This window comes from Rhineura floridana, chromosome 9, assembly GCF_030035675.1.
Source record: "Rhineura floridana isolate rRhiFlo1 chromosome 9, rRhiFlo1.hap2, whole genome shotgun sequence".
In the NCBI taxonomy this organism is placed as follows: Eukaryota; Metazoa; Chordata; class Lepidosauria; order Squamata; family Rhineuridae; genus Rhineura; species Rhineura floridana.
Genome location: NC_084488.1, coordinates 42,567,290 through 42,589,570, shown reverse-complemented (window position 1 = coordinate 42,589,570; position 22,281 = coordinate 42,567,290). Strand labels below are relative to the sequence as shown.

Genomic DNA, 22,281 nt, shown 5'->3' with positions numbered 1-22,281 from the left:
CCCATTCCACCCTCACCCATCGCCACACACCTCTTCAATCATTATTTGCACGCCATTTTCAAAGGAACGAGATGGCAATCCTGCCACTTTCCTGGACTCCATAAGTGATTAAGGAGTTGGGCCGTTTCCTCGTATCAGGCGAGTTATATACCCTGCTGTACCCTGTTTCCCCCTTAATACGTTTAGCTACTGAAGTGTGTGTGTGTTGCAAGTTTGAAACGCTAGAATCTCTCCCACTCTCCGAAAAGATTCATTCAGGAAAGAAGATTTTACGTGGTCAGAGCGGTGTCCTCTTTTTTCATTAACTAGTGAGTGAATGATTAGAAGGGAAAGTCAGTTTGCCGTCGCAAGCACGGGTCACAGCACAGCAGCCCTCCAAAAAGGGGGGAGGGGATACTTTTTGTGGGCACAAGCCAACGTATTTGTTCACAAAGAGCTCCCTTCTGACACTTAAAACTGTAGCCTATTGCAGACTGGCCTTCTGTCATGCCTACACTGCCAGCATCTTTTCTTTCACACCACCCTGCTTTCCACCCACCCGTCCCTCCCTCCTTCTCTCTTTTTGTTTTTAACATTAAATCTGAGGAAGAGTTCTGTGGAGGTCGAAAGTTAGCTAGCTGTTTTGTGATTTTTACATGGTTCTAATAAATGCATGACAATACTGTCCCTGTTTGTACATTCTCTCCAATGAGTGCAGTACAGTTCCACCCATTACAAGTTTTTGAAATTAGGGAAGGGGAGGGAGCAGGGACACGCCGAAACGTCAGGCACAAAACTTCCTCCTGTAAAGGCATTAAAATGATGTGACAGTAACCCTAGACATATTCCTTGAGAAATAAACCCCTGCTCCCAAGTGAGTCAGATTAGTGTTTCAGTCGCAAAGAGAGAAATTATCCCCCCCCCCCACACACACACACAAAAACCCCCACCAAAGCGTAGAAAAAAGTATAGCCACTATAGGTCCATTTTAGAAAGGCTGGGGAGAAGAGAGAAAGATGTTGTGTTCTTTTTTTCGGGGAAAGATGAAATAATTTACTTGCCCACTTGTTATGGGAGCGTTTGAAAGTTGTTTTACAACCTAGTCAGCTGCACCGCTCCCTTGGACGGGAGTCTCCTTCAGCTCAGTCAGGCATTCTTCCATGTAAACTTAAGTTTAGGAGTCGGTAGTTTGTTGGGTCACGTATTGCCCAGCAAAGGCCGTGTAATAAAGGAAGGCTTTTGTGCGTGAGAGAGACTTTTGCCCACTACTGAGGAGGATTCTTCCCAGCCGAAAGCGTGTTTCTGAGCGTAAATTTCAGAGGGAGAGTCGGACGAAAAAGCACAGCTCATTAACAGAAAATAAAATAGGGGCCAACTTCCAGGTTTGCGGAGCCGTGCAAGCTGGTCCTACGCCTTTACATGAAGTATTAAGTCCCAACAGAGTTCATTAGGACTCACTCCGGAGTACGCCTAGGAATGCAGCCTTAATTACAGCCCTCTGCTATGCTCTATCATCAATCTCTCAGGCAGTCATTTGCTCAGCTACCCTCGCTCTTATGACTCAGCTGACCTAACATGCCCAGCCTATGAAACAACAGCCAAGAGGAGAGAAATTAAAACAAAACTAGAAGAAAACCACCACCGAAGAATAGCAGCGCCCTTTCCATCGCTCTAAAGAGCACAGAGTCAAGTGCAAACACTTAACGCATTTATTCTCGCTCCCGCTAGGGCCATACAAATAAAGTTAAATAAATAAATCCTGTCCCATCGCAAGCGGCGCACCCGAATCCCTCTCCGCCTTGCTCATCGGCGGATCTGGGCGCATGTATAATGAGGCTCTGTAAGTTCATTAGTGTTTGCAATCAGCGGCACGCAGACACTCTCATCAGGGCAGAAAGCTGCAAAGAGCCATTCATCAGCGTGAAGTGTTGTTCACGGATGACCCCTAAATCATGGCACTAGTAGTAGATGCACTGATTGGACACAGCATGGGAGCCTCAGCTCTTTACATTAACCAACAGAGGCAGTGGGGAAGAGAAAAGGGGGCGAGACGAAGGTGGTTCAGTCCATCTGACAGCAGAAAGAAGCAAAAGGGGCGCCTCGGTGAAAAAAACTCAGGCGAAGAGAACGGCTGCGAGCTTGTCAAATGCTGGAGCAAAGGAACCGGGGATTATAAATGGCCAAGCCACTTCCCCAGTGACCGGGTCGGGGGGCTGGGTCTCCCCTCGCTTTGTGGTAGGCGCCTCTCTCTGGCGTGTGCGTCTCTCCCCCTTTCTCGCATGGGAGGTAGGAGATGAAGCGGCAGCTACCGCCGCCGAGCCACCCTTTGGGGTTCCCCCTCCTTTTACAGTTAGATCCTCCCAGCTGCTGCTGCTGCTGTTGCCGCTCCTCCCCCCCCCGCTTCTGTGACACTTTATTTTGGGGGGTCGTCCTCTCTCTTCCTCCCATCTCTTGAGAGACGGCGGGAAAAATAATAATAAACTCCCCGCGCGCGATTCTTGCTAGGAGGAACAGGAGTAGCTCAGGGAGCTAAGCAAAGTGAACTCCTCGGGGCTTGCCTCTCTCTTACCTCCCCCCCCCAAATATCGGCCCCTGGCAGGACAAGGAAAGGAACTTGTAACAGTTTTCTTTTTTTGTTCGCCTTTCCCCATTTCCCTCATCCTTCACCCCCTCCCCGCGATTTTCCGTCTTTCACCTCCTGCCTTTTTGGCAAAGCGTATGGTGTGCGGCGCTGCTGCTCTTCCCGGCGCTGTTGGGCTAACTGAGGAGCGAGGGCGGACGAGAAAGTCCAAGCTAAGGCGCCCTGGGTAAGTGGCTGCGTTTCGCGCTCTTTGCTGTCCTAGTGCCCGCTTCCAACGTGAGCGTGCAGAGGAACCGGTGTTTTGTGTGTGCGCGCGCGGTGTAGCGGAGTCCTTCTCTTGTTTTCCCCGCTCTACGTTGAACTCCCGCTTATTCGGAAAGATTCTCTCTCTCTTTTGAGTCGCCTAGAAACTTTCCCCCCTCTTGGTTTGGGCTTTTGTTCTTTCTCTCCCTTTGCCGGCACCTACTGCTGGGGCTTGGCTCCCTGTCGGGGGGGGGGGAGAAGCAGGGACTGCGCGCGGGCGCAGTTGAGGGTGGGGGAGAAGAGCAAAGAGAGAATTCAGGGAGACTCTCTCTTGGTGCCAAGCCTGTGTCTTAACTGCCCTGTGGAAGCGGTGCCCCGTTCCGTTGCGTCTCTGAGACTGTGAAAACGCAAGAGACACCGAAGAAAGGGCAGCCGTGTGTGTCTGGTGTGTCAGGAGGTCGTTGCTTCAACTTCATCTACCAACTTTTCATGTCATACAAGGCAGAGCTATTGACCGTGACGAGGCGACTCGTCTGTTGACATACGTGGTGTCGTTGCTGTTCCAGCTTCCTTTAATTTCTAAGGACAAACAGGATTTTACTTCTTACGATTCAGCAGGTTGCACTTTGCTGATTTATCGACCTTCCCCAGTCACGCAAGGTGTACATACGTATTACATATTCGAAACTTTTTCCTCCTAAGCTAGCAAAAGTGTTGCCTTCTAGAGCTATTGGACGCTATGGTGTAGATTTAGGACAAAACTACTGCTGCTATAGTAATTTCATTGCTCTCTTCCTCCCTACTCCCCCCTCCCCCTTACTTCATTAGTCCAGACGTTTATTTGTAACTGTGTAATGGAAACTAAAGGAGTCTAAAAGCTGGTCTTGGCTTAACTTGTGGCAGACTTCTGTATGGTTTGTGTTATCTGTGCTGTGATCTGTATTGATAAGATTGTCTCTTCATAGCAGTGTACTTCCTACCTTATGACAATGTGTTTGTCAAACCTTTGTAGAGGGTAGCAGAATCTACTGAGTGGTCTGTTCACTCTGGAAGTTAGAGGTTCAGACTTTACCTAGTTTTTCTGTTACTATGCAGTAACAGAAGAACTGTATTTTGTTTTATCCTTAAACTGCCGAACAACAAACACATAAGAGAAGCAGGCACGACCTAGAAGATTAGGTCGCAGTATATGTTTAGTCTGAACAAAACCACAAATTGCTTATAGAAGGTGAAGGGCATGTAATTTTTTTCTCGTGTTCATTATCTGTTGTCTAAAGTTTTATAATCTCATCATAACTTAAATAGAAAATCAAACAGAATAATATATTACTTTAACAATATGTTCCTGTTATGTTGCTGTATGCACAATCCCAATGCTGTGATCATACTGTGTTTTGTAGTTTTAAAGGAGTGCCTTAAAACATTTCATGATGTCTTTGGCATATCTAGTTTTTTGCATATTATCTCCATATTTAAGACTGCAATCTGATGCACACTTAACATGGAGCTCAATCTCACTGATTAAATAGGACTTAAATGTGAGCAAGTGTGCAAAGGAATGTTTGCCCTCCTATTAAAAATGCTCGTATTCTGGGCATGGACCCTAGCATGTATTGATAGCTATAATGTAGTGTATCTAGGTATGCATATACCCATGTTAAAGATGTTTAAAGATAATTTTAAATTTCCCCTAAATAGTGTGTATGAATGCTTATGGTGAGCATATCACGGCAAGAGCTCTAAGACACTGTAAGAACTCCTGACCGTATTTGCACAGCCTACATCAGTACCTAGATAATCTTAAGAATTCAGTTGTGTTATTCTTCTTTATCTATTGTCAAAGACTACTTACACTGTTTGGTTTCCAAATCCTTTGCTCCAATAAACTGAAGTGACTAGTTTTAAGCCATTGTTGTCCCATTGGAATCTACAACATGTCACTGGGTTAAACTGAAGTTCTTATGCTTCTGTGTGGTACATAGAAAATTGAACGCTTCTTACGTGTGCTATGTATAATTTCTGTGGGCATGTGATGTGTTTTGCTGCATGTGAAGAAAAAACATAGCTCTATTCTCAAGCCATTTATTCAAAAAGAGACAATTCTTGTTCAAATGGTGCTACTCAGGAATAAGTGGTTTACCATGTTAGGTAGAAGAAAGTGAATGTCCTGAAAAAAGATGATAATTGGTTAGGGAAGAGACTGCAATCATGCCCATGATCCAGTAGGAAGTTAATATTAATAAAACTCTTTTATATAAAAGACAGCTACTTGTGGTTCAGAGGCGAAGAAAATAATACATCAAGTATCCAATCGTGATTTAAAAAAAAACACAATTAACTAAAACTGATGAAAAAACCTTAACTACCACTATATTTAGCACCTCCTCCCTGCTGTGGGGGGATATAGAATGTTACTCTTTTTCTTAATACATGGTGAAGAATGTATGTGGAAAATTAATGTTTTTTAAAAGCTTAAGCTTTTGTCCTCCATAAAGCCTAATCCAAGATCCCAGAATGTACCATTTCTGTTGGCTTCATTGATCTTTGGATTAAGTTTCACTTACAGTGCAAGTCCACAGTTCCTGAAGAATCAGGCCTTATATATGATGGTGTATTGAAAAACAAAACAAAAGAAAAATTGTTCTAAGCTTATGTCAAGTATACCTAGTCTGAAATCATCTATAACCTATAAAGTGAGGTATACTTGGGGGGGGAGTAAATATGCTGTCTTTAAATAACTTACCATCAAGTAGTCCCATTGACCTCAACAAATTTAGGGAAGAACAGACAATTTTCAGATAGTGGCAGAAAAATTACAAGATCTTTGCAACAAAGGAGATCTCATACATATTTTAATTTTGAGAATTTTTATATACATCTATGAAAGTTTATAAAGGTAGTAGAAGAGCAACTGTGTGCATAGACATGACTGTAATTTGCACAGTAAATGAATAGCTTTCATCTTTGTTAAAGCCTTTTTTGTTTTTCCTCTAACCTGTTTATGAAGTTTGTTGTGTTAACAGGCATGGCTATATTAAGGCTCTTAACATTTGGTGTACAGAACAGAAAGCTTCTGTTAGTTGATTGCAGTGAATCTGTTTGTTTAAAGAGAACTCCACTGTGTAATGTGTGTTGGATATACTGAAAAAGACTTTTTTTCCAAGGTTGTCTTTGAAGTAAGATGTTTCAGTTATTTTCCCCATTCTTTTCTTCTGCTTGAGAGTGGCAAGTTTGAGAAGACTTTCTTTTTATATTGAACTATGGTGTTAACATTTGAATATTCTATTTTTGCCAACCTTAAGGTAATTGCCTATTAAGTATAATCTTGATATTGTCAATTATTAGTTTTTAAGAAGCCGGGTTTTGAAAGTTACAAATGTTTTAGAGCATATTACTATAGAAACATGCTCTCAATTTTTTTGGTTCTGAAACTAATCTCTTGATTTTGCTGTATAAATCCTGATTTATTTTATGTTTTCTTCATAGTAGGCATTATCATAAAGGTTTTCTTATAACTGAGATTAATGTTGCTGAGTAGAAGTAGTGGTTTGGAGCTCTGTGTTCATTTTGAATGCTGTTCTAATCAATTTTGGATACAGCATTTCATAATATATCAGTCTGCATCCAAACCTGCCTTATTATGTAGAATTAACTTGTTGGTGATTGATAACAAGACTGCACCATCTTGAGAAGTCATTTGTTTAAAAACAAGTGTTAGGGATTCTAAGATTTTTAGAGTGCTGGATCATGCAACTTTGACCTTCTTGTGGCCAAGATGAAGCTTGATAGAAAAACAGAAAACAAAACAAGTTTCTTTTTGAAAAAAATAATGCATGTGCTTAATCTACAATTTAAAGATAGATTTCTACATTTCACCTAAACAAAGCATAATAGGTATAAAGAAACAACTTATGATTAGGCTATTTTCTCTCACTAAGCTTGCATTTTCAAAAATATTCTGAAGTATGACATAAAAAAACTAGTACCAGTTGAAGTCAGCTGAATGTCATGTCAGTTGATAACTATTTTGACTTCACATAATTTCCTAATAAAAATTATGTTGGCAATGAAAGTAATACACAGGGAAGAAGTTACCTACCTTTTTCTACTGCTTTTAAAAACAGCTACATATAGTGGATTCTCTGATTCCTGCTGTGAAATTTACATATTTCTCCTCTGTATTCCTGTCTTAGCTCTGTCAGCATTTTGTTTCAGATAAAAAAGTAAATATTCACATATTACCATGGTGTTGATACACATATACAGTTCACTAAAACTATTCTCTGGCAGGAAAGACTGAAATCCATAAGCACTTAAAAATAAAGCAGAGAAGTAGGATACAATTCCAAATAAAACAAACAGGACACTTTAAACATTTCAGCTTGGGTCATTTCAGTCATATGAGACCTAGTTTATGTGACACTAATATTTTATATTAAATATGTTGGTGTGTGATTTATAGTTTGAAGAACGCCATTTTCAGAGAGTTTCTTTTGAATAACGGGAAAAATTCACAAGACCACAAAAATACCCCAATTGTAAAATGACCCCTAAGCAACTTGTAATAGTCAACATTTCTATGGAACAGACATGCTTTTCATAAATCTGTGGCATTGCTTTTTATTTCCATATTGTGTTTATATTGTATATTATAGGTATCTGCACTTTATTCTCTTACAAATTCTTGGAATGTGCATGGAAATAGTTTAGTTTGCAGAGGGACCCTCAATATTAGTATATGTATTTTCTATATGCAAAACATTAAAGTTAGTAGAAAACCTTATGTGACAGTGAAATAAAAAGATTATCTTAAATTGATTCAGGTAGGAAATGTCAAAGCAAAGAAGAAAAACTCTCTTACTTACTCTGTTAGTGCCAAGCTATGGCCAGAGATAAGGAAAACATATTAGATGTATATGATAACATAAACACAGGAAAACAAGACAGGATGATGACCTTTGAATATTGTGGGTTTCATTAGTGTAATACTGATAATCAGTGCTTATGCTATCTGTTTATGAAATGAAAGATAATTTCAGAGTTGAGAAGTAAATAACTCTCATTAAAATGCAGATTTTTGGGAAAGCTTGGTTAAGTATAATGCTTACTTGACCTTATCTAGCCTCACTGATGATATATGAAGGATCACATAGATGCAAGTTACCTCTGAGTTTCCTGTTTCATCCAATGTATAAAAAAGATTTTTTTTAAATTATAGTAATGCATTACGTTAAACTGGGTTTCATGTGTGGCAAAGAAAACATTATGAATAAAGTGTCTGTCTTTGAGGAAAAAACTCAATGAAAGAGTCTTCTCTGTGATAGTTGCATGGTAACACATCAGCCTTGACAGACTTTCTATCAAAGTGTTATATTGTAAAGCACAAGAATATTTCATTGCCCTTGTAATATCTGTCTACACAATTCAGAAACTACATTACACCATCTTATTTCATGTTTCTTTCCCACCTTTACATTTGATCACAGGGACACTTATCTGAAGGATGGAAACACGCATTGTTCTGATTTTTTTATATATAACCTCTCCAAGTTTGTGGGGTTATATAATTTTATGGAAAATATTAGCATAAATTGTGTTAACACAAATTGAGAATACATGCCTACACAGCCATTGTGCTGGTGTAATTCCCCATTGAAAGAAGTGGGTTACTGCTACCACAGTATTTGGAAGACTGAACTTTAAATTTCATGTGGGAATAAAAGCTTTACAAAACATCCACAACATTAGAGTGTTTATTCATTCTTTGTCTACAAATCCATTTAAAAATATTAATGTCCAATGTAGTCTATAAAGAAGAGAATAGGCTTATTGTACAGTATCTCAATATTCAGATTAAGTTGCAGCACTGTTTCATTAGAGAAAAAAGCATTTAATGTAACATTAACAATGCAATCCTGCACATGTCTATTCAGAAGTAAGTCCTATTGAATTAAATGGGATTTACTCCCAGGTAACTATAGGATTGCAGCCTAAATGAAGAAACAGCTTTCAGTAAACTGATGATTTGGCCATATATAAAATATTCATGTATTTAGAAATGGATATCTTTATCTGTGACTATTAGGTGAGACATAGAATAACAGTTTCCAGGCTGAAATCTTACTTTTCCTGAAAATAAGCACATCAGAATTGATGGGTTTTACTTCTGAGTAAATCTTGGAATCTTGCAAGAAAGTTCATCAGAATTGATAGGACTCTCATGTAATGGCTGCAATAAAGTGTTTTAAGTCCCATTGATTTTTAATGGGACTCTAGTATGCTTAACTGGGTGTGGGATTGCAGCCATATGTGTACTGGATGGGGGATGTAAGTTACAGTTGGGTTGCAACAAATGGTTGCATTGTTTATTCAGGCAGTCTGAGTTTTAAAATTGGAACTAGTCTTTTAAAAGAAACATTGTCTTATTTCAAACATGTTTTTCTCAGATTCCTTGCAAAAATAGTGGTGTACAGAGAAATAAAAGTGCATTATTCATCATAACTGATGCAAAAGAAATTCCTGAAGATTTGTCTTACGAAATTTTGTACATCTGATAGTAGTTAATGTGGACCACAGAACAAAAGACTAGTGTAACATACTGGTTAATAGAGTAAGCTGTGAGCCAAGAAGTGCTCATTTCAGTTTAGCCATACCTGCACTGAGTGATATTAGCCAATCCCCTCTCTCTTGGCCTCAGTGCTTGTTCTGTAATATGGAGATAATAATCCTGTCATTTGAACAGGGCTATTGTAAAGATTGCTGGCAGGACTGAGCCTACGATCACAGGACAGCTATATCAGAATTTGGGCATCAACAATGAGTGACATTTTTTATTTTATTTACATTTGTATCGTGCCTTTCTTCCGACATGGAAGTCAAGGTGGAATTTGTGTGGTTCCTAGGTGGTCACTCATCCAGGCGTTGAGCAGACTCAGACCTTCTTGGCTTTAGTAAGGTTGTGGTTCCGTGTGCCTTTAGTGCATATCCTGAAAATTATCAGTCATTTGTTATTTCAGGGTGTGGAGTACTATTTTCTAATTTGGGTTCCAAAATATTTTGTACAAGTCCTGATTACTGAGATACTGTATGTGAAGTGTTTTGAGCACTTAGAATATTAGGTCAATTAGTGCACTTTCACTCACAAAAAGGGCTTTTGATCCAGCAGAGCATCTGTTCAAGGAATAGTGAGCTATCATTTTTGCCTCTTACCCCTTCTCCCAAGAATCAGCTCCAGAGAGTTGAGGAATCCTCCTGAACAAGGTGGGTTGGTGTGGAAGACTGCAGGGGGAAGAGGTAATGGCAAAAATCAGCCTTATCCTCTTCAGTTACTGGATGCCTCTCCTAGATTAAAAGCACTTCCATGAGTACAAGGGCACCAAACAGATTCTACCCAGTATTATATAAATATTTTGATGTGCATTTTTGAAACCAAAGTGATATTAAGAAATAATTGCTGTTTACACAGACTAAGACATTCTTTTGGTTAAGAACTAATTCTTGCTTCTTTAAAATATCATTAAAATCAGAGCTATCCTATTGGATTTCCATTCTGAATTTATAGCCAGTAATAATGTATGGGGATAAGGAAAAATGCTAGCAGCAGAACCCACATTTCAGTAACTGTGCAGTGAGCAAACATTTCGGGGTGAAAATAGGGGTTCTATTTAAGTTTTTAGGAAGAGGTACACTAATTTTTCACTCACACAATAGTTGCTAGTAATACACTTCAGAGTTAAAAAATTGGTCAATGCAATTAAAATAACTTCAACCATCTGACATTTTGGAAAATTACTGGCATGCTCCTTCTCTTAGGTAGTTAATAGGTAGTTAATGCCTATTCTTATTCAGTTATAAAAATTTAGGGATACATTCTGACTGCTGAAGGAAATGGCATTAGTTTGGCAAGTAGTTTCAGATTAACAATAATTTTAACACCTCTGTAGGCAAAATTCAGCGCTACACATTCCTGTTTCTTTCTAACAAATTAAAAGCCATTTTCTTGTTTTCAGTAATTATTGAGGCTAAGAGGTTACTGTTAACTTCAGGAGTAATTTGACATAACAGTAGATATGGTGTATTGTATTTACTTTGAGATGGTCAGTGCCATTGCAGTTTAAATCTGACTCAGTCTTAAGCAATTATTCTAATTCACTATAATGCATTAATAAAGTCCTTTCTCTTTTCTAAACTACATAGACAATAATAATTTTGCACTAGTACGCTTCCTAATTTCATAATATATATTTGCTTAAGTTGATTGTCCATTTTGTTTTATACTGGGAGTTTATTTTAAAATAAAGTTTAATTCTTGCAGTTAAATTTGAAAATGAATTCCTTTTTTAACATCAAATGTATGATAAAATCTTGTACTTAATTTACACCAATGTTGTGAACACAGTTGCTGTCTCCGCTTAGAGCTCTGTATTAGTTCTTCGGGTTTACTGGTGTCTGAAACTTAGCTGGAAAAATGGTTAGAATAGTGTAGAACAGCAACTGAAAATGAGTGAATGTAATGTTCTAATTTGGGGTGGGGAGATGGAGGAGGAACAGTTTTGAAGCTCTATTGTTCAATGACTAGCCAACCAGATTGCACGTAACCTGCTACTGTTCCCTGGTTCATAAGGCAAGTGAGTAATTCCACGAGTTTAGAAAAGTGGGAGTGTCATAAATGATTGCACACCCAGGTTGAGTACTTCATATTACGGGACATTAAAAAGCAGTGCTGAAATTTGACAAAACTGACTGTTAAGACTTCAGGTGAGGCTTTTTAAATTTTGTTTCTTCCACAGCTGGTTAGCAAATCAAGATTTGGGGGCAGTGGGAGCCTTTAGCAATGCAATCTTTCTCCAGTTTATAATGAGCTTGATTTAACATGTATTGATCAGATAATGGGAGCAAGATCACAGGGGTCAGATATGTGCTTTTACAATATTTTGTAAATTTGAATTCTCCTAAAGCAACTATAGTTGTATAATCCACATGACATAATTGGATTTTCTCATACACAGTTAATGAGAAGATGCAATAGTATTAGTAGTTTCAAGAATGGCATGATTTTCTGTTATTATTTAGAAGTTGAATGTTCCCTGAGTGTTTAGTATATTATGATTTTGTTGGTTAAGGGCAGCAAAGGACATCAAATGTTCACCTTTAGGTGGAGGCATTCATTCCTTCATATGATGGGCCCTTGTTTTGTTTTTGTTTTTTAAAAACTCTGTTTAACCATGTCTCTTATAGCATTTAACCCTTTTAAACTTGTCAGTAGTGTTTAGCACTCTTACCAGTATAGATAATGAATGTGAGCTGCTTTTATGAATTACAACATTTTGTTAAATGTCTAGCTTACAAAATCAACAATTGGTAGAGCAAATCAAAAGTGCTTCTATCTAGAAATGTTCTGATAGAAAAAATGTCTTTATGGCTGCAATCCTATACATACACCTGGGAATAATTCTCATTGAACTCAGTGTGATTTGGTTCTGACTAGACATGTATAGGTTTCCAAGATAAATAAAAGGTATTTAACAGAACGTGTGTAGCATGTAATTCAGATAACTTTTCATGTGTACGTTTTCCCCCAGTGAAAAGGAGTATAATGAAAATTAACATTTAGTAAAAGTTTGCCTTTGTCTGCCATGTATTTTCCAGATATCGCCAGAAGAATATTAGCTATACAGTGATAAAAATAAGAGCATTACCATGCAACATATGCATGTAAAACAGTCATTTAAACCTTTACAATACTTTTTTCTTAAAATAAAACTACAACATACAACCTCGAGGTAGCCTAATTTCTCTACTAAAACGACAGTCCTGTGCCCAATTGCCTAAGACTAAATACTATTAAGTGGGATATGTCAAATAAATATGTCTAGGATTGAACTGTAGTAAATTTCAAACAAATTTCAACCATATATTAAATTCTGTATCTTTTAAATTTAACATTAGTTACAGAGGCTGAAAACATTTCTTTACAAGAGCTGCACAACGTAAATATCCTCCATGTGTTTGTGCAAAATGATTATCTGCTTTTCAGCAATTTCTTTAAAAAAATGTTGTACAAAGGTTTTTGGGAAATAATGGAAGTTGTTTATAAAATGCCATCAGTTAGAGGATAAAGATGCCTTTATTCATTTATAATATTGCACCAAATTGAGGATATTTAAATAGTCTAATAATATGTCAGTTATTTCGTAATTGTTTTGATAATTTAGTACATGTTAGGATAGTATGCACTATAGTTTATTAGATAATTTAACCATGGAAAATATAAGCAATACTTAAATTGCATTTGTTTTAAAGGCACTTTGGTCCACCCCTCTGTGTATTGCTTTTTAGAAAAGTAATGTCTCACTTTGAAAGTTTTGGTTGTAGCTAAAAACGTTTAGATAATGTATATAGCATATCCTAAAAGGTTTAGAGGACAACAAAGGTTCTACAGGATGTCACATGTATGACCACTTGTGTGGTTTATTCTTATTTTAATATAAAGGAAACATGAGCAGCTAACATGGTGATTATAAGGCAATCTTGTCTTATATTAAAATATTCAACCTTTGCAGTATGGTGATTTTGTACATTGAAATGTATTCTGATTTGAGCGAAAGGTAAATGTGGTCTTGTTGTACCCTGTAGTTATTTGTAAACTGTTAGAGCTAGGCAACAATGACTGATATAGCTGATTTATAGTGGTTTTTATATTTGTAATTTAATTGCTTTCTAGACTGGATTCACTGAATAGGATTTCTCATGAGCTGAGTGTTTGTTCATGCAAGCAAAAAATAGAAGCATCAATACTATTGCTTTTAGAGGATACTCCATAGGGGTGGGAGATCTTCAGGATAAACTGTGATCCTTTGATGAAGGCATATATATTCTGCCTTGTTCTGTGATGTTAGAAAAATGCCACAGTGCAATCTTGTGCATGTTTGCTGAAATGTTGAAATGCGACTTACCTTTTAGTAAGTATTTTAGAATCGCAAAATGTCTTTTGTAGCATGCCTCTGTAGTAAGCATAATTTGAGCCCATTCATATTTAGTTATGCTTGATGTACAGAGCACATAATGGGTCAATATAAGACATTTTTATAGTACAGGCTTTCATGAATTAGAGCCCACTCATCAATAAACAGGCAATTATTTATGAACAATGTGTGAAAAAGTTTTTATTATATAAGTGTAATTTACGTTGCATAAGCTCTACTGAAATCTATGATTCATTTCTGAATAAACATGTACAGGATTGCATGGTTAGCAGGATATACTTGTTATTTATATTATTGGACTGTGGGTTCAAAAACATGCCAACATTGACTTGGAAACTCCTTATAACATAAGGACTTTGGGTTGTAGGAACACAATCAATGTCTTTCTCATAAATGGACATATACTATTTTACATTTAAATTTTAAGATGTGGAAATGACATTTGTACTAATATTCTTAACATGAGAAATATTTGCAAATATGCAGTTGCTTAAAGAAAAGATTTCCTAAGTAGATGGATGTATCAGAACAGGGAATTAAAGTGAATAGATTATTGTAACTACCTCAATACTCTTGCTGCATTTTGGTAGAATACTGAACGGGAATGCTCAGCTAATATGTCACAAGAAGGTATGAAAAGGGAATTCAGCTAAGGATGAAATGAAATTGCAGAAACACTTCACTTTGGTTTCCCTGTTACCTATTCCTCTGAAGGACCAGGGTTCAAATCCTCACTCTCAGTTACGAAGCTTACTGGTTGACTTTGGGCCAGTCACCATGTCTTAGTCTAACTTATCTCACAGAGGATAAAATGCGGAGAGGGGGGGAGCAGAGCCATACTTGTTACCTTGAGCTCCTGGGAGAAAAGATGGGATATGAATGTAATAATGAAATATTTTAATGAAAATAGTTTAGCAGATTATCTTTGTACCATCTTAGCAGAGATTCAACTTATTTGGGTGTGTCTTCTGTAGTGGTTAAGGTGGACTATGATCTGGGAGACCAGGGTCTGAATCCCCACTTAGCCATGAAGCTCACTGGGTGACCTTGGGCCAGTCACTGCCTCTCAGCCTCATGAAAACCCTATTCATAGGGTCACCATAAGTTGGAATCGACTTGAAGGCAGTATATTTACATTTTTTCTGGGGGGGAAAAACAAGCACAAGCATTATTTGTAATTACTGTGTGACAGTGGAAACGTCTGTCATTTTATAGTTAGTAAATAAATTAGGATTGGTCTATGACTCGAGGCAACTTTAGGAATTATAAAATCAGTAATAGCTTGACAAAGATGGTGGTTGCCATTACCTTCAGTTAACTTCTCATTTGTGCACCTCCTGATTTAAAATCTACCTCCGGGCTTCTCATCACATGGCCACCACGTGGATATTCCTTGATATAGCCTCTATGTTGCACACATTGGATGCTGTATACTATTTCTGCATGTTTACTTGCATTGTGATATGGCCTTTTGAACATGGTTTGTGCCCATGCTCCTAACAAACATTCCTGTTAGTCATTTGTGACATTATGGGGACTGTAGATAGAAAGAAAGAGCTATTTCTCCTAATAAAGCCACCACACTATAGAGGCTGATCTGTGTGGTGGCCATATTACAAAAAGTGGTTCTCTGATTTCGTTTTTTCTTTCTTTTAAACCTTGGCAAATCACTAATATTTACTAGAAACTGCTTTTACACTCTTTTATGCCTGAAACAAGTTAGCACTTTTCTGACCCATCAAAGTTCCTTTCAATGGACTATTATTGTTTAGTATATGGAAATGTTTACATATTTACATAAATTGAAGAGTGTATCGCACATTGCTTTCGGAGAACATTTGTAATTACATAAAATGTATAATAATGGTAGCCATTGCTTACGTGACAAGATAATATTAGAAAAGTAATAATGTATTTTTAATGGACATAAAAATAATAGTTATAGACACATCAGCTTTGTATGTTTTGTTTTTGTTATTATTTACTACAAACATTTCATTTCTTGCCTTATAGTTTTAAAATCTTTGAAAGCAGCTTACATAATGAACACTAGTGATAACAACAAATTAATTAGAATTATTAAAAACCAGCAGCTCACCAAACACAATAAAAATAATTGAAACTTAAATCTGATTACTTAGAGGTCTATGCAAATTAAAATATGTTTTAATTTGGTACCAAAAGAACATAGTATGGCACCAGATGAGCCTCCCTAGGGGGAGTGTTCCATAACAGTGTTCCCTGGTGGGAGGGTGCCACAACAGAAAGGATCCTATTCCTGGTCACCATCTGTGAGAACGCCAAAGGTGACAGAGCTTAGAAAAGTCCTCAGAGGCTGTATCTTAGTATTTGGACAGGATCATGCAAGAGTTTATTATTATTATTATTATTATTATTATATCCCACCCTTTCTCCCAACAGGAGCCCTGGTATCTCTGGTCACAAGTTAGTTAAGGTTTCAAAGGTTAAAACAACAACAAAATACCAGTACTTTGAATTGTGCTAAGAACAAGATTAGCAATTGTTTCAGAATGGATGAAATATATTCCTTTTGATCAGTGCCAGAATTCAGAATTCTGCTCGATGTAATGTTGTACCAACTATAGTATCCAAGTGGTACTTCAGAGACAGCTTCACATGCAGTGCATTACTTTAACCTAGGTGGATGTTACCAGAGAACGGACAACCATAGCCAGGCCTTCTCTGTGTAAGAGTGGTCACAGCTAGTACATCATCCATAGCTAGTGAAAGGTGCATCAAGCCATGTGAGCCTCTATGAGGCTAGATCTAAGACCACCTTTAAGGCACAAACCTGATCCTTAATATAGTATTGTAAATAAGACCGCAAAAGTTACTAGCCTATAAGCAATAAAGAAATAGCATGCTGAAGGCTGCCAGAAGAGGGATGAAGAGTCCTGTTCCTCCTGCAGCAGCTCATTATTTATCAGCAAACTGACTATCATCAGTTCATCATATGTCCCTCCTACCATGATATCATACAACTTTTTTGGGGGGAGGGGCTGTTTGTGTTCATGTATGAGCATCACATATGGAGGTGTTTCTTTTGCTTATTACTTGTATCCATATATTTACAATGCAGTATTGATATATCATATTAAGTAATCATCTCAACTTAGTTATAATACACTATGTACCAACACAGTCTGGATTAAGCTTCCGTTTATCAGTCCTGGTCCTTTGTGTTACACAGTCTGGAAATCTTAATATTAGTCTTCTCGGAAAGCTATTGGATGATGTCAAACATTTAAAAAATGCTTCATGTTATCCCTGATTCTTCTCTTTTACTGCAAGCAGAATCAGTGGTGTTAAATGTATATCCTTAGACTTCACAGTTTTTTAGCATTGTGTGAAGTCACAGTTTATGCACCGTTTATGTTGCTTGTAAAAGGTCCAATCACTTTTGACCAGGCATGTTTTGGAATGTCTGTGCATAGTTTTGTGCAACTGGATGATGTCACTAGAAAGCGCCTTAAAAGCCACTGACACAGTATCAGTATTTTATTTGTCTAGGATCCAAAGAGCTAATTTAGGTGCCTCAAAGGATTTGGCCACAGGAATGATTTGATTTAAATTATTTCTCTGAAGTACTCAATTTTAATGATTTAAATCACTAGTGAGGAAGAATCTATGCAATCATCATTTTTTCATGGAAGTATTATTGTTTAGTATGACCTTAACTTATTCAAAGATGTAGGTTTGTTATTCTGAATTGGATGACAATTTGGTCATTTTAGTACAAAACCAGAATGAATTTGTGAAATCATTCAGGAGATGAACCTGCTCCAACTGTTCAATTAATCATGATATTTTTGTCATGATGTCCGAGAATCATCACCACCAACAGGCTTTTAAATTGTACTAATAATATTGTTTATTCTGGTTAGTTTTCTTCTTCAAAATAACAACATTAACATACACATGGATTTTTTAATGGTTAATTATTTCAGTTTTTAGATAAAGGTAATGTTCTTTCAAAACTTTTTAAGACAATTTCAACTGAATCAACAAGAGAAACTTAAAATATTGGGTGGCACAGTTAACTCAGTCGTCTTCTTCACCTTTGTCTTCCTTGTTCATTGTCTGGAATAGCAATACAAGCTTTCTTGCTTTTTCAGTTCCCAGCTTATATCTCAATTTAGAATGAATTAGTCCAAAGGAAGAAAAAATTCTCTCTCTCCACCTTCAGAAGAGGCTATTGGTGTTAAGAGTTGGATTACCACTTCAGTGGTCATCTCCTTGTTCAGATTTACTCCATCTCCCCAAATTCTCTGTTCATTGATCTTTTCTTTCTTTGCACTTAGAGAGAGGCTAGGCTGAGACAGAGAGAAAGAGGGTATACTTTATGTACACTACGTACAGAATAGGACCGATCAGGTTATCTCTCATCTCATATGCTGTTAACATATTTGTAGAATATTATTGAAAGTGGTGTAATTCGTATGCATGATGATATGTTTGACATAGGCTCCTTTTTTTACGAATTGTTAATTTTTGAAGTCTGATTTAAAATTTAAAAATCTGATTTAAATAAAAAAATCTGATTTAAATAAAAAAATCCAATTTAATTTTTTAAATAGATTTTTTCATTTAAAAAACAATTGATTTTTATCAACCCTGCTGAGCCATGACCAGTAGAATTTTCAACTTTAAAAAATGTAAGCCATATCACTTTAAACATCTCATTCAGGTTTGAAAGAGACTTGCCATGTAACATGGTTTGCAGGGGAGGGGGAGCTTCTCTCTAAGAAGCATATGCTGCTCAGATCGTGGCCTTTTGAGTACTACTTTTTTTTGTTTATTTTATAGTGTGTCTTTATGGTCTAATCATTCTTAATAATCTTCAGCTGCTACAAACTGCATACACCCTTGGCTGTACCTAGGAACCTTGTGCGAAGGGCTTTTCTTTGATGTTGGGTGCTGACATAGTTGTGGTGAATATTTTGCACCTTTTGCTAAATCCTGCAAGTGCTCATGGCTCCTAACCAGGCACAGCAAGGGATTTCATCTTCCTTTTCAAAGTCACATTGGGTAGAGAGCTCTGCCCTACTTGTTTCCTACAAAAATCTGTGTCGATTGTTACATCATAATCTTTAACTACTTGCCCTGAAACTGCTACAGGATGAGAGAGAGATCTAGCTGCTGGTCTTTTATTATGCTGTTAATTTGTGTTGGATAGATTTTATTTTTGCTATAATATACTTTGAATGAGCATCTTACAAATGTTGGGCAGTATTTATGAATTATTATCCTGGTCTGTTGATAAATACCATGGATGAGACTGTGTAAATTCCAGGGATGAGCTTCTAGATGAGCCCTTGTTTCAATGTTTATGCTTAGATATTGCATTAAGATGCTCTTTTGCTCATGAACAATATCCAGTGAACAATATTGGATGACCACTGTTAGAAAAGAGATGGGTTGTAGCAGTTTGGGCCAGTCTTAGTGATATTACTGAGAAATAATATTTATAAGTCGGAAACCAAAATGTTAATGTAAGGGCTTTGAAAGTTTAACTGTGAATGCTCCATATCCTAAAATGTATAATAAAGATGTGTGCATTTGGGAGCATCATTCTGGAATATAAAAAGATACTATGCTGTTTTGCTACCACACCTGCAAAGAACACTCAGACATATTATTGGTGTAATGTTATATTTATTAAAATATAGCAAACCCTTTTGGAGGAACTGCAGTAGAATTGACTGAATTAACCAAATTAAATCAAATTCAAATCGTTCAGGCAGGTGAGGACTAAACTATCTGGTAGGGCATAATCTCTCCAGTTCCATATGCATGTCAGCAGCCATCAACTGTGGCTCCCCAGCCAAGGATGGGTAAGCAAATGTGCCCCTCCTTGCTGGTTGAGCCTTGGTTGTTCACCCCACCTCTGCATCATGGCCCTGCCATCCTGGTGTTCACCTTGATGCACAAGTCAGGTCACCAGGGCATTCCCCAGGTCCCCCCCCCCGCATGCATAAATCACTGGTGGTTCCCTAAAAGGTGTCCTTTGCCCAATAATACCTCAATAAACCTGTTTACCCCACTTCTTCCTCACCTGCCCAAACTCCACGCCAGTAAGGCATGCTGACCTCGCTGCTCTGAAAGCCCAATGAATCTTACGAAGTAGGCAAAACGCGAGGGAGCTGAAATTGGAATCCCACCAAAAAAAATCCTATTCAGCCCCAATATGGTGACGGGCAAAGCCTATACAGCAGGGAGGGAGGGTGGGTGCAGTGAAAGGTGAAGAGGCCAATTTAGGGGCGGTGCTAGCTTATAAGCCATGCTCAGCTCCCTTCCTGATTGGCCATACCACCTCACCCCATGGCCCTGCCAACCCTTCTCAGGAGAGTTTCTCTGGCAACGTCTGCTGATGAGTGAAGGGTGATGGTGGAGTCAAGTGCACCCCTGCCAAATCCAGGAACAATATTGCCACCACACCTGCAAAGAAGACTCAGAGACATATTATTGGTGTAACGTTATATTTATTCAGTTATAACAAACTCTTTTGGAGGAACTGCATTCGAATTGATCAAATTAAACCAAATCTAAGCCAATTCAAACCGCTCTGGCAGGTGAGGACTAAACTTTATCTGGTAGTGCATAATTCCTCTAGTCTCATGGGCATGTCAGCAGCCATTGGCTATGGCCCCCCAGCCAAGGATGCGAAGTCAATCCACCCCTCCTTGCTGGCTGAGCCTTGGGTGTGCACCCTACCTCCTCATCATGGCCCTGCCATCCTAGTGTTCACCCTGATGCACAAGTCAGGTCACCAGGTCCCCCCAAGTCCCCCATGCATAAAGCACTGGCAGTTCCTTAAAAGGTGCCCTTTGCCTAATAATACCTCTACCTGTTTACCCCCCTTCTTCTGCACCTGCCCGAACTCCATGCCAGAAGAGGTGATCAGCTGCAGCTTGATCATCTATCACCCAACATAAACAGGTCGGACAGACCCAACTGCAGGTCCTCCAAGAAGAAATCACAGCCCTGCATGGAAAGGTGAACCCCATCGTCCCTAAACAAATGGAGAGAATCATAATGTATCCGACCATGAGGTATGAAGGCCCACCCCATAGCCAAAACCATTTTTCGGACTATCCTATTCACCCAATGCCCAGCCCTGTGAATCCTACTAGGATGTACACCAAACCCTACACTTGAGCATCTCTGACCATACAATGAACAGGCCCTGGAAACTACTCTTAATCCATGGAAAATCATGAGTAACCCTGTGCAGCAGGTCGATACCCAAACACTGCACAAAGTTATTCTCCCCCAAATGTACCACTAAAACATGAGGTACTGGGCCAACAGACATATGTCAGAATAAATTTTCCCATAACATTCCCTGTTTAGCCACCCACCGCACCATAGCCCAAGCTGAAAGGTGCAACTGTATTCCCCCCCCATTGAAGAACTAGTCCTCCTATGAGCCCAGAAGAGGATAGAGTGGCCACATAGAACTATATGGGCCAGGTCTGATAGTCCCCTCAAACCTACCACAATAGAAAACAAGAAAACAGAACAATTTAACCCATCACAGCTGTACATAAGCCTCAAATGCAGCAAATCACCATCTGCCCATGGCTTGAATGTCTTCTGGGAGAAGGTCCACTAGGGCTGTGGCAGTGGCTGCCCCAATCCAAAAGGAATGCAATACAGACGCTCCAGGGTCTTGCCCACAAGCCAAGAAGGCTCTCCGAACAACGGACCACAACTGAAACTGTGTTAGGGTGGAGCTGTCGAGGTGGATGAACAAACAACCTTGACCCACTGGCCTGACAGAAAAAAAAGGTCTTAGGGCTGTAACTGGGCATAAAGTAGACAATGGGCAATGGCCCAGGACAACTGACCTCTCCTTGCCCCTCTGGTCAGTTTTTGACCTCTGCAACATCAATTGGATCATGGCAATCTCCAGCACACAAGGCCCTGCCCGAAGTGTCAAGCCTAGAGCCAGCCAAGAATTCATTCAGGTGAAAAGTGCCATAGAAGGCAGTTAAGGCCACGGCCACAAATACAGTATCCTCATAACCAGATGAACACAACCTGTGAAACTCATATACAATCTGAAGGAGAATATCAGGGATGAAAGGCTTCTGCTTATCAGGAATAGCAGGACAGGAATGTGTCCAACCCTCTAACATCTTCCATATCCTAAAGTCAGAAGTATGTTCAGAGAGGCCACTGGCCTTGGATAGAAAAGCTAATGGAGAAAGGTGGCCACTGATGGTACTTAACTGCCCTGCCTTTGGCCTGCAGGGATAACATAAACTGCATGAGGTGACCCATTGAGGTGGGCCATTCCTGAGGCAAGCCATGTGCCATCTGGAAGTACTGAAAATGGGAAGAGCAGCAGTGATAGGCCCTCACAGTATTGGGAGCAAAAGCAGAAATGATGGCTGCTCCTGCCTCCAAGTCCTAGAGTTTCACAAATTGGATGGCATCGAGACCAGATCGGGTGCTGCACCCGGGGCC

The 22,281-nt window shown here is 38.7% G+C and overlaps 1 protein-coding gene across 1 annotated transcript in view; it reads left to right on the top strand.

The window, feature by feature from the left end:
• The first annotated feature begins 2,576 nt into the window (after positions 1-2,576).
• TENM3 (teneurin transmembrane protein 3) overlaps positions 2,577-22,281 on the top strand; it is a 711,055-nt gene continuing 691,350 nt past the window's right edge. Inside the window, exon 1 of the mRNA XM_061585249.1 lies at positions 2,577-2,786. The gene's annotated coding sequence lies outside the window, so the exon portion shown is untranslated. The remainder of the gene's footprint in view (positions 2,787-22,281) is intronic.